This window comes from Copidosoma floridanum, unplaced genomic scaffold, assembly GCF_036245765.1.
Source record: "Copidosoma floridanum isolate Cflo_tuat_1 unplaced genomic scaffold, Cflo_Japanese_pri ptg000027l, whole genome shotgun sequence".
In the NCBI taxonomy this organism is placed as follows: Eukaryota; Metazoa; Arthropoda; class Insecta; order Hymenoptera; family Encyrtidae; genus Copidosoma; species Copidosoma floridanum.
In genome coordinates, this window is record NW_028321904.1 from 570,156 (window position 1) to 584,228 (window position 14,073).

Consider the following 14,073-nt stretch of genomic DNA (forward strand, 5'->3'; position numbering starts at 1 on the left):
TTATGGAGCATAATGTTGTTCCAATACTTGTGTGCTCAAGAGGTACAAGGTATAATCAAGGTAAAATATGCTTTGCAGTGAACAAGATACTATTTTGATTTTACTACGAACTACGTGACATCTTCAAGATAAGAAAAGTGATATCTCAGCAGTTCAATAGATGACACTCTGCAAAATGTTGCTTAGTAATGTATATAACTAGCGGTCCCCCGTCTCGGCTTCTCCCGAAACTTACTAAATGGAACACCGTAGTGTGTTGACATGTAATGTGAAATTTTTTCAGTTAAAAGTTTTACATCTATTCCTGACACTTCTCAGAACAAAAATCTTCTTAATAAAAATATATTTGTTTGAAGTCCATGTAGCTTACTTGGTCAAATATTAAGCTGTGAGAAGTAAAAAAAATAAAATTATGCTGAAAAGTACCGTACGTTCCTTATGCCATAAAATAATCGTTGGCTTTACAGGACCGTTGATTGGCAATTTCTCCCGTATAATCTACGAAAAGGGCTATTTTTTAAAGCTAGTAAGATTTAAAACTCCCAAAAAATGTACATATATCAAAAAAAAAATTTTTTTCTCTCATCTTACAACTTTATCATCAGAGCAACAAAGTCCTGGAGATTCATCTCTACATTATTTATCGCCAAAAAAATACAAATACATATTCTATTTGTTTAAAACTCTGGAAGATTTAAGAGATTACTGTAAGGGTACTAATTAAAAAGCTGATCCCTCACGCAATAGATTCTTTATTTGTTTAATTTTGAAGCTGCTGTTCCAATCTCGATAAATGTTCTGCGTCGGCTTCTTGACACCTAAAATTGTATTTATTAGATGCACATAACGTTCTTCTTTTAATTAACCCTCTTGCAACTTTTGATATGGTTAAGACTTTTGTGAGCCCTAAAGGCTGTTTTTTGTCAACTTTATTAAGTGCTAATATATTTGTTGGCAAAGTAGTTCAACGTCCGATTGCTCTAAAAAGGACCAGTGAGCTTCTTATGTAAACTCTTTCTTGAATGAAGCTTCCATCAAACGTGACTGCATGAATACCTTCGGGTGATCTTCTCTGGTCTGCTGTTGTATCTCCACACTAATCGGAAGAAAAATTACAAAGTCGGAAGCTTTGGAGCTAGTTGTAGAGATCTTTCCCTACGTCTCCTGGTATAACGTCAAAAACGTTAGTGTCTCAAGCACTATCTATTTTTTGCAGACTCAGTTGTTTTGGTGATCTAAGGTGGAGATATTGGTTTGTGATGCTTGCCCGTTGGAGACTGTTCTGTTGTCTCAAGTGTTTTTTCCTTCATAACTGTTAGGTTCGCCCAGCGCAGACGTTGGAAAGGATCCGTGATTCCTGGTTGAATGCTGAGAGTCAAGAGAGTTCTATAGGGTCGTCGGTCACTGGGGTTCCCAGCCTTGCGAAGAACAACTCCGCTCGTGACGACTGCCAGTGAATGACTGACTTGGTTTTATAGTGGCCGTCTTTACTTATCATAATCTTTTAGTCGACGTATCGTTTCCGGAAATGGTAGTAAAAATGTATTTATTAGCAAGGTAGTTTGCATTTAGATAGCCCTTGAAAGAACCTATGAGATTGATGGTTAAGTAGGGAACGAAACTTATAATGGCCCGAAAAGGGCCAGTGGTGAAACATCCAGCTATCCTTATAATTATTCTTGATGATGAAGAGCTGGCTGCAGGTAGCTTGACTCTTACTCCCGAAGTCTCTGTGTATGGAGACCGTGATGGAGGGAGGTACACCGCTGACCAAAGAATTTCTCGTTTTTAGGTCATTCCCCGGATAACCAACCGCTGATCGTTAGTTGGGAAAGTAGGCATAGAGAATACCTTCTCTGTAGGTATGCCGTTGGGACGAACACTAAGAAAGAGGCCGTTGTGGCTGCCCATACCTTCCAGGGTTGTCTTTCCTGGCTCGCATTTTTATGTTAATTTTTATGTTTCCTGATTTTTATAATAGAACACGCAAAAGAAGTACAACAATGCGAAAAAAGTACTTAATATTAAATATCATTCAGTGGACGCGCTGCAAGACTATTGGGTAATCTTACGTAACGTTTTTGGCCAACAATGTACTCCTTTATTGGCTTAAAGTATTAAATCGAATTTTGTTTTACACGTGTATATCTTGCGGTGCTACTTACTTCAAAACTTCGCATCTGAGGAACAAAATTTGCGTTACAAAATTCACATAAAAATATGACACAGTCGTTTTCATCAATAAAGAACGTAACGATATTTTAAAATAATATATTGCACTGATAAGTTCCTTGTGATATTATTAATAGTAGCTTTTTTTATAATCAATTCCTTTGATAGTAACTTTGGAACATTACCTCAATAAGTTACATTTTAATGCTGGTACTGCACTTTGAATATTAGTAGAATAAATATTAATACGAAAGTCATTTGATGCTTCATAATGTACATCACTTTCGATGGAGGCACCGTACCGTACATAACTTTGAAATAACTCGTGCTTCACAACCAAGAATTTTGTTACATTAATAAAATTTCTTATAAATCTAATAACACGATGGAAATAAGTGTGTTTACTTTTAAACTTGAGGGTCCAAACTTGTATAAGGGGCCCACAATCTAGGATCAATTCAGAATATTGACTTATATAATGATGGTTAGGGCGTAATTTTATGGGGGGAAACAAACTTTTTCGGAAAGTAATGTAAAAATTAATTATGTGTTGCATGTATGCAACGACAGTTATGTGTATCTCAGAAGATAGTACCATCTCTGTTATTTCTATTAATAGCAAGATAGTTTTCCAAATTTTATGATCCTCATTTTTAATAAGATCGTGAATGATTAACGGAAATAACCTCAAATAAGTCCAAATTTGCCATGCCCCACCAGATAATTTATTAGCTTTTTTAGAAAAAGTGCAGGGCTTGTCTCGTTGATCTTCCACCGAATAACCAAACCTATCAATTCGTTTAATAAGTTAATCAACAGTAAACCATTTCAAGTTTATTAAAGCATTAATGAACAGTTTCATATCAAAAGCAACGACTCCCTCAAGTACATCGTGGCTTATACATCGTGGGAGTCCTGGCTGACATACATGGTAGTACCGCAGCTTGTTAAAAATTGAATCGAATTTTATGCCCATGCAATCAGAGTTAGCTGTTCTTTGCACGATCTTATTATATGATTCAATGGTTGGTCGCTCGTACTTGTTACATAGATTGTCTTCGTTTTCAAAATCTTCTTTCTTAACTAAGCAATATCTACAAAAACAACGTGATCTACTGAAATTCTCCATAAATCCTCCTAAGCCGTGGCTACCAAGATTATCGCCAGCTATAAACACGATCGATCCTTTTATTACTTCATCTCCGATTTCAATTCCATTTTCTTCTAACAACTGTAAATCGCTTATGATTGGTCCATATACTGTGTTGTGAATAAATTGCGACTCTGTGCACAAAGCCACAAGTTTGATGTTATTTATACGAGATCGAATATGTGCTTTTAAATTTCCTAGAGTACAATAAATGGACAATATCTTATGTTTTTTTTTGGCGTGGCCGATAGGGTTTACTACTTCAAAGCTATCTTGATACAAGATAACTTTAAGCGCATCAGTATTATTTAAAAAAAAATTTGTTATTTCTCAATACCTTCCATCTGTAAAATCTGCCAATACGTCTTCGTTGAATTCTTGAGTATTTTCTTTCATACTTTCATTTTCTAACGACTTATCAGAATAAAACGACTTCAGTGTGTCTAAAATTGGAACGTACTGAAAATGTCTTTTTTTTCCAGCTTCATTATTTAACAAAATAGATCGAGGTTTGATGTGGTTACAATTTTTTGAATAGAATTATTTTTTTTTATAATTGGTATTCAACTCGTTGCTTGTTAAAAATGGATCTGTACTGAACACAATTTTAATGATTTTATCAGCTTCCTCTTGCGTTGTGACCTTAAGTAACTCAGTACGTAACTTATTGTTTATTACGTTTTTCCCCCCTTTGTGTAATTGTGTAAATTCATTTATGATGTACTGTAAAGTTGATACAGGAAGCAGAAATTTGCATTCTAGCTTACGGTACAATTGAGCTACATTTAAAAGAAATGTATTAGAATATGATTCATTGTCATTATCATCATGCGGACACCGAATTCGTCCATATCAATATTTTGTACTTCCATATCAACTTCACCATCACATACATTAGAATAGCACACCTCATCAACAACTTCATGCGATTTCTTCTGATTAGTCTTCATTATTGTTCGGAATCTGTGAGATCTAGTTAAATGCCCTGTGAAAGATTGAATTTTCGAATATTTTTTCATGCATCCAAGATGTGAACAAGTCACTCCCGAGTTATTTTTTACGTGATTTTTTAAATGTTTAATGAGTTTCGAATAGTTGCTATGCTCCTGCTGATAAATACCAATAGAGCAAACAAATTTTCCCAGATCGCTAACGGCAGAAGTTTCTTTTGCTACATAATTTTGTGTAAATTGTTTTTGGTGATAACGTATCGGGTGAATTTTCGAATTTTTTTTTGTTCAAAACTTTTCGTGCATTTATCAAATCCGCAATAAAACCTCGAGATAAATTGCGGTAAATTTATAGTGATCAATGTAGACTACAAACTTAGTTGTTGTAAAAGTACAAAACTGGCAACGAAACATCCTGAAATTCCTACAAAAATGAATATTTTTTTCAATGATTTCCATAACTATTAGTCGATGTTTTCAATTGAAAGTGAAAAATTGCTTACTTACAGTTTTTAAATAAATGAATTCAAGGTCTATTTGTTAAATTATAGATTCATTCCAATTCTCAAGTCATATTACAGGGTTTCAGAGTAGTGATAATGATTTTGTCAACTCGATCAGTGAAAAATCATGAAGATACACTTGAGCTTCAAAAAAAAGTCAACTTGGTATAGATACGTATTTATTTTGAGAGTTACAAATAAATGTTACATCTCTGAAATCAATACAAACTAAATATAAAATCTGTAAATACTGGAATAATTATAAAATTATTTATATCATTAAAAATCAGTTATTTTTATTTATTTCAACTTAAAACTTCTGAAATTTTTTTTTACATACATCTTTTAGATATATTATATTGAGTAAGATAACGCATTATATGATTTTTTATACTTTTACATCGTATTGAATTAAGAGGATAAAAATACTGAAAATTGAATATATATTACCGATTTTATACACGCATTTTCCGCTCTGCGAATAAATAAAGCAATCGTTCGTTATATACACACGGCAAAAGTAATGTACATTAGAGACCAGATAAGATAAAAATGCACCAGTTAAAATTTTGAAGTATACTATTAAGAAAATTGTTATATGTCTGTATGAGTACGTGTGCTTGCATGCAAAAGTGCATGCTTGTATGTCTAATACAGAACAAAACCCTCCACGCTTACCGGTTGATTGTTAAACATGTTCATGCAACACTAAGTCAGATTTTTTTCACTATTGTACGTTACATTTTAAAAAATAATTGAAGTATAATTTAAAAAGAATATTATTTTTTCTATAATCAAGCTGTACGACGAAAAAACTGCTCGCGGTCTATGAAGGTATTAGTATGATCGCTTAAACAGAAGAAAACCACTATGATGTACACTGTTTAATTTAATCGCATCGAAAGCTAACAGAGAGATGCTTACTACCCACGCAAAAGTAGAGATGCGAGCAAACGAGCTTGTCCCCCACCTTGTCTTTCTCGTAAGACGAGCCAACCCAAAGATTTCCGAGCCTGACTGACGCTTTGCGACAAGTGCGAACACCATTTCAAACTCTAGCTAGGGCACACGATACGCTTACACAGGTACATATATACAATTCTATACATAGACACATACATATTATATATTTGCAAGGCTGTAAACGAAGGAGAGAACTTGAATCCCTCCGAGCTCGTGTCGCGGAAAGCGGGTATGTCCATTAACAAGGTGGTTATTTTTTCCTTTCGTAGAAGTTATAATTTATTTATGACGATCGAATTTCACACTTATGATGCATCGTCCATGGAATGATCGCTGCCTATAGATATCTAATAATAAGACTGCCGCCTCCACGTAAGGACGATTCGCAGAGAAAAGCAACAATACAATTCGCGTGAACACCGAGTAGGAGCTGCGTGCGCGTAAGCACGAATAGAAACCGTGGGAGGGTCGGCGCGTAAGCCAAACTTGAGCACCGAGACAATCTAGGGTGCGTGAGCCACCTAAACGCAAAAGCAGATCCAAGATCAAAAGAGGAAAAATAGAGACTCACCCAGACTATTTGGGGTCGGTGGGTGAACAGCCGTTGACGACCCTATCTCCCGGCCACCGTCAGTGGCCAGCATTGACGGGCGCTGAAGAAGCTGGCTGCCCTGCTTGGACTCCCTCGCTGCTCTGAGCCTTCGCTCTCTTCCTTCCTGCTCACATATATACACACATTTATATCCCAATATTTTCACTCTCACGCATCTTGTACTTTGATCAACATTCTTAATTTCACACACACACCAACCTCTGATCCGGGCACACAGCTGCGAGTGCTCGACTCGTAAAATGAGATTTTGCAATATATATATTAATATATATATTGTATAAATATCTTCTTATTACATTACAATATATTATAAATATCTATATAAAAATACGTGTGCATATACAGAGACCCAAGCTTTGCGTCCAACGCTTGGCCGAAGTTGAGCGATAAACGAAGATCCGGCCGAGCTTTAGACTCGCAGCTATAAGCTTTGCGTTGTGTCATGGTCTCTCTTGTTTACATCTCTACGTATATGCGCGAAGCAACCGGAAAATAGCTACCTCTCTCACTCATTCGCGTCGTTCTCTCCGCCTCTCCACAACCATTATGATTTAACACGAGCAAGCGGCCCAATATGCTTTTTACGTGTTTCAGCTCACTCGCGTTTGCCCAGAGTAACGCGAAACGTAATAAAATTTATAATAATAAAATTAATGCTACTGTCGGGACCCTCTCATACACATGTACACTTCGGCTCTCTGTCCTTCTCCAACCATCTGCTAGGTGTCTAACCATTTAACTTGACCTTCACGCAAGTGCCCAGATTTCATGTTGGTTAATATATAAGGGCGTTTAAGATTGAGCTAGGGTATCCCCACGATATAGGTGTCTAAGGCATGGAGCACGTCATCAGCCTTACTGAAGAGTCCTGGCGTGCTTCTGGGACGAAACATGAAACAATCTTTTCTCTCTTTTCATGGCATCACTCGATAGCCATACTACGAAAACATTCTCGAATATAAGAGAATGGTCAAAGGAACCTCATGTCAATCTCTAATACGCATTTACTGTATAGATTTTTTTTTAATGTTATTTTATAGATTATACAAAAGTATGGAACAAGTGTACACAGGTAATATCAAATGAAACTATGTAGTTATAAATTGCTTGTGACAAATAAAGTAAAACGTTCCCTTACGTATCATAAAAGAGCAAATGGAAATGAACTTATAAGTGATACTTGACTTACGCAAATATATTTAATAATTACTTACCGCATCTCCGTAGAAGAAACTATATCAGTGGGATTGATAACTGTAGAGAACTGCTCTCGTCTCTCGAAGATTCTCTTTATTACGATGCAGCCGTGTAATAGTGTTATAAAATAATCTCAGCAAGGTGACGCTTTGAATAGTCAATGCAACAATCTCTAACACTCACGATATTTTTCTTAACTTTACTAAGAGAGCACTTGTGTAGCACGGCTCGGTGAGATCGAGCGGGAAGCGGAATAAAGCACATGTGCGTGCAACGAAAAAACGACCATCTGACAGATACTGACTAGCATGTACTTCACCCTGCATTGATTGGCTAAGGACGATGCGCCAGATCTGTGCGCTAATTGGTTGCTACGTGGCGCGTATTTCAAAGCATATATTTCAAACAAAGTGAATACGTTGAACTATTACTTATAAAAATTTAAACTTAATTCAACACGAGTATAATGCAAAATGACAAAATTATAAACAAATGATACAAGAGAAAAAATTTCACTTCCCTGTGTAAAATTGATCATAACTCAGCGTAAAAAAATCCCAGACAGTTTAAATTAAGCGTACATACTCTTATAATAATTTATTATTAGCACATTTTGTTAATAACACGGGTTGAAAAGTTAATAATAAGTTATAAATAATATAAATAGGCTAAATATCGATTTTCTGTTAAAATCGACTATAACTCGGCTTAGCAAAATCCTAAATAGTTGAAATTAAGCGTATTTACTCTTATAATAGTGTATTATTAGCAAATTGTATTGTTAACAAGAGTGAAAAGTTATTAAAAAAGTTATATATATTAATTAAGCAAAACATCGATTTTCCGTAAAAAATCGCTTATAACTCGGCTCAGCGTGATCCCAGGCAGTTGAAGTTAAGCATATACACTTTTGTTATTTATAACTTTATTAATAACTTTTCACCCGTGTCACCAATAACATATGCTAATAATGTACTTACATCAGAGTATGTATGCGTTGTTTTAAGCGTCTGGAATCATGCTGGGTCGAGTTATAGTCGATTTTTTACAAACAATCGATATTTTTCTTAATTAATTTATTAATTACTTTTTTAATAACTTTTCACCCCTGTTGGGGCGAACAACGAGCCCTTCGACACTTATACCGCGATATTCTCATTTATCTCCGAAGGAAAAGCGGTGCCAATGAACTCTTTCGAGCAGCAGGTTCAATCCTATACTTGGCAGGGCTTCTGCTAGGGGAAGAGCTTGTCCAGTTAAATTCTTATCTAGCAGGGCTATTCCTGTTAGCTGCGTTTGGTCCTTTGGATCAGCGTTGGAACCGCACTGTCTGCTTATTAATACAATGTACATATAAATGCGTGGCCCTGCTCACGCTAGCGTTCTCTAAAGGCACAACTTAAAATTTACATTTGATAATTTTGGATTTTCAAATAAATTTATATTAGTTAAACGTTCATGACCGTTACTTAACTGAAATAAATATTAACTATGAAACCGAGTAAAAATTTTTTTTGAATTTTTAAAACCATCTAAAAAGTAAAATACATTTTGAAAATTCAAAATCATTTGTATTAGTTACACCTTTAATATTGCTACTTACTAAAAATTAATGAAAATTTGTAAAGTAAGTTACTAAAGTATTTGAATTTTCAAAATCATGCTTAAATATACAGCGCATTTTGATAATTCAAATATACATATGTTACTTGAGCGTTCAATACTATTGCCTAATGAAATTTAATAAAGTCTATTAAACTAAGTAAAAAATATATTTGAATTTTCAAAACCATGCTTAAATCTAAAGCAGATTTTGAAAATCCAAATACATGTCATTAGTTTTCCATTCAATTCAGTTATTTAATTAAAATTAATAGAATTTAATAGAATTTATTAAAATTAAGAGAAAAATATTAATTTTAATTCAAAATAAGTATTGATTCAGTCGTAGATTTCAAAACTTTTTTATCAGTGTAGTGCTCACGGTGGCATAGCTATAGAGTTTTAGTTCCGTCGATCTCCGAGGTTATGCAGAATTTGGCGCAGTTAGTACTTAGATAGGCACTATGTCCGTTGCATTCATATAACTACGTATGTCGCTCTGCTAGCAGAATGTGATCCAGGTGGAGGGCACACACACACACACACACAGAGGTGCTTGATGCTAATCGATGCTCAGGAATTGTGATGTATGTGCAGCAGCAGCCGTAGTATATACAGTGACTACAGATGTTAGGTCTGCTAAAGCGTAGAGCACTAATAGACTTTCCTAGATCCTGCGAATATACGGACATGTTGTGTATGGAACCATATTCCTGGCATTATAAGCCTGTTGTGTAAGAGAACCCACCGGATTCGTCACCAAAGCTGTCTGTCCCTGCAGACTCTCTGTCCCTGCTTCTCCAAACAGTCAGTGACTGGACCAACGATGTAAACAGTATGGTGCAGTGTACTCAGTAAGGAGCTTATCTTGTTCTAATCTCATTTTTCCTTCCCATATCAACCTGCGTATCAAGGTAGATTTTCTTGCTCCCACAGCACGAATCCCTTCTTTAAAAACTGCATACTAAAAGAGTAACTATTCTCGTAAAGAGGAATAAAAGCGGATTGCATACTCGACACGTTCGACTCACATATTTCGGCCCAGAGTGTGTTCATGGTAAAGGCTTCTTAATTATTTTTGTTTCTCTGTGATAAATATAGTGGTACCCATATAGTTTTAACTTAAACATATTGTACTAGTTATGTTATATTAGTTATTTCTAACAAATGAAACAATTAAAAAACCATGTGTGGAGTGAATGTTTTTATTTTAACAAAAGATTGTCGACGTTTCGCCCCTCTTGGATTTTCTTTGTGTATATTTCGTGTGAGAAAGTTCTTCATAGATATGCCTTGTCAGTACGGCCAAAATATTTACTGAATAAGTATGTCAGCTGAAGCTTAGCTGCCGATAGCGAATTATGGGGGGTGCTTGAGGCACCTATACAGGCGGGGCTGTTAATATATCCTGAAGAGACCTCCTTGAGAGGCGAAACGTTGACAATCTTTTAACAAAATAAAAATATTCACTCCACACATAGCTTTTTAATTGTATCAGTAATTAAAGATACATACATAAAGTTAGAGAAGAAATAAAAAAGAACCATAAAAATATATTCTTTATTTGTTATTTTGCGCCTTTATTAATTAATATTAACATAAAAATTGTAGTTAACATGAATAATTCATAACAAAACTGGTTTTTATTACTACGAAATTGATAGTGATCATTGGATAGTCTATCACTGCCTCTACGTCAACATATACTGACTGCTTTTATGTTTTAACTTTTTTATTTTGGGCATAAATAAAAATAATAGTATATTATTGTCATAGAGATGTAATACTCTTTTCTTTTTAATGCAATGCTAGGTTAAAAAAACTCACTTATGTAGCAGTTCGTACATATCATAGTTTAATTTTACTTTACTTAAATTATTTTTTATTCTTTGACGTATAGTAAATGCAATATTCATTAAAGATTGCTTAGTTGTCTGTTTTTTTACTTATTTAAAAAAATCTAATTGTAAACAGTTTCTATTCCTTCACTTTTTTTTTGTCTTACGATAAACTCTGCAGTATCTTGCAACATCGTACTTAATCATTGGCTATCTTATTATTACTAGTAAAAGTTTCATTTGAAGTTTGTTTTTCGTGAGTCAAATAAAAGCAATAAAAGAACTTAAAATCATACTAGTAACGATTGCTCCTTTTCTTGTCAGTCAAAAAAATCTCAATTTCAGAAGCCTAATTTTCAAGGTCTTCTTTTATTTTTAAATGAATTTTATTTTTAATTGTCATGGTTGTATTGAAGTCAGTAAAACTTTCTAAAATTTAATTTCTGTTTGGCTTCCAGCTCGTTTGTCTCTTTGTATTCCTCACTTCTTATTTAGAGTAATTATAGTATAAAAGGTTTTTCACATTCAGGTTAATGTATATACCGAATTAAAAGGATTGAATACATTAAAAATATTTTGTTTTTGTTTAGATATGATGAAAGAATCAAGAAATGCGTTTCTTGATGAAAACGAACGGAAAAAACAAAAAACTATAATAGGAGATGAAAAGATGTCAGTATCTACAGCACTAGAGAAACACGAGGTACATCATCATCCATTTCGGGATGAAAATATTAGGTAAAAATATTTTGTATACAGTACTGTGCTTGCAAGTTTGTTGATACATTTCATTTATTTATAATTTACAAAAATTAAACAATTTTCCTAGTATCTACGAAATTTTCTTGAAAAATGACATGTCAAGTACATCCAGTGCATCAGTAGCATCAGCAGCAGCAGCAGTAGTAGCAGCACCAGTCAGCAATCTTCAGTTCGTGTCGCAACAGAGATCTATCATTTCCCCTATGATCCCAAAAACTTCAAAACATCAGCAGCTTACTCAAGTAATTCCATTCTATGGATCCCTTTTTTTTCTATCCATTTACCTTTTCCTTGCTGATAATTTTCCTACCTTTGCGCTTGGTTTTCTGTCCATTTCAAGCCAGCGTATATCAAGTAGTGAAATTACGTTGGCCTGTTATACGATTGAACAGCAAATTTTCCATATTTTGAAATACTTAAGCTAACTACGAAACGGAGCCATATAAAATCAACGTGAGGGCTTCAGAGACTTAGGATACCATGGCTCATGAAAATGTTGATGTGCTCTTTCTTTATATACAGCTTGAAAAGATGTTAACTGATTCTAACGTTTTCACTTTTTCACTATGTTTTTTGTTGTGTTAATGACTTGAATTCCGCAATTTATTTTTATTCTGCAAAGATGATACATAAACTTGAATACTACATCACCAATTGTTTAGAGAATATCAACCCATACATTACACTATTCTTTGACACTTTGTTTTTGTATACTTTACTAGATTTAAAATTTTTTATGTTTGCAACAAAGTTCTTGGTAACAAAAATAATTTTTTTCAAGAAATTTATGTAAAAGCTTTGAGTGATGCGTAGTACCACATATAATATTTTTAAATATCCATGGTAAATTGACTTTATAATAATTATTAAAAACATTTATAGTATATCAGTGATAATATTGTGTTAATGTACAACTTACATTTATTCTTATTTAATAAAATGTAGAAATAATAATAAATACTACTTGATTAAACATTTTCTTTTAGTTAAACGTGCTTAAGCATTTCGTTCACCCTGTTTAAAAATAGAAGGTTTGTGGAAAAAGAATTATACATAAAAGATTACATTTCCAACTTTTTTTATAGAAATCATTTACTTATCTAAATTTTAGATGTACTGGTGACTGTTTGTATCTCCGATAGTGTGCTTTAGTCAAGAGGTTCGATTAGAGTTCTTAAGGTATTAATCGTCAGTTACTCTTAAAAAAGATCGTCTATTTACAGTAGGAGCTAGAATACTGATGCAATGGAAAGTATGCAATTTAAATATGATTGTGACTTGGTTCTAAGTTCCCTGATGTGATATCACATATCGGTGAAAAAACTTGTAATGAGTACTTATTTTTTGACCTAATTTAAAATATAAAATCTCTAGTCATCAATGTACATAAATCTCTAAGATTGACGTGTATAAATCTTACATCTGCTTTTCTCTCTTGTGCCGCACTCATTCATGTCAGAGAACAGGAATTATTTTGTTTTTAAAACAAACACGATTGGCAAACAAGTTTAGCCGTTGTAATACTGATAGGTTTGAATATACGATCAAATATATAATACGAATTCAAGCCTTACTTCATCACATAAAGTTGTCATAGTACAAATAGCAAATGGATAACTGTGAGATATATGTTTGGTGCTGATAGCTGAATTATAGTGTATACGCCGTGTAAAGAAGTGAAGAAGCTGCGGCGCTGCACTAAACCATCTAAATTGCACTGTTTAGTTCATTCCCGTGCGATCAGTTGGTACTTTAAGCTCTCGCATTCGTACTTTATAATTTTTAGCTCGATTTTGCTTTCTTTCAGTTTTGCTTTGATTGCCATTCATTATAAAGATAGTTAAATACATAAAAGACTTGAGATTGTGTAAATAAATGTGTTTTGTACTAAAAGCAGAGTGACTGTTCCGAACTACTAAGTTTTTTCTTTCCATACATGGTTAAGCGTTGCCCTATATTATTACTTGTTTTAAATTATTATTATAGATCAAGATAAAGAGATGGTGTCTCACACGCTTAGATGTTGCATATGTATTGCTTGTGAGTCGGCTTGAGCTGGCAGTCTAATGGCTACCGTGTCCAAGAGTTGAGGAAGAAGGTGAAATAATGAACTGCTTGTTAACATTAACAAGAAAGATTTAATGTTAACTTGAATAAAAGGCTTCTCAAAGAAAGCTACTAACTTGTGCTTACAACGATGCTCGAGACTTGTCTACCTGCACAGCAGCCTCGCACGACGAGGAGAGATGCAGGAAAGTGAGGAGTAGTGGAAGGCCACAGTGCCTACTCTTTTACTGACGGTTGCGTAGCAGGGTCGGGTCCC

General features: G+C 34.2%; 1 long non-coding RNA gene across 1 annotated transcript in view; it reads left to right on the forward strand.

Annotated features, from left to right (window-relative positions):
* Window positions 1–12,656, forward strand: part of LOC106641054 (uncharacterized) — a 70,388-nt gene extending 57,732 nt beyond the window's left edge. Inside the window, exons 2-3 of the long non-coding RNA XR_016293305.1 lie at window positions 11,579–11,726; window positions 11,818–12,656. This is a non-coding gene — a long non-coding RNA (uncharacterized LOC106641054). The remainder of the gene's footprint in view (window positions 1–11,578; window positions 11,727–11,817) is intronic.
* The last annotated feature ends 1,417 nt before the right edge of the window (window positions 12,657–14,073 follow it).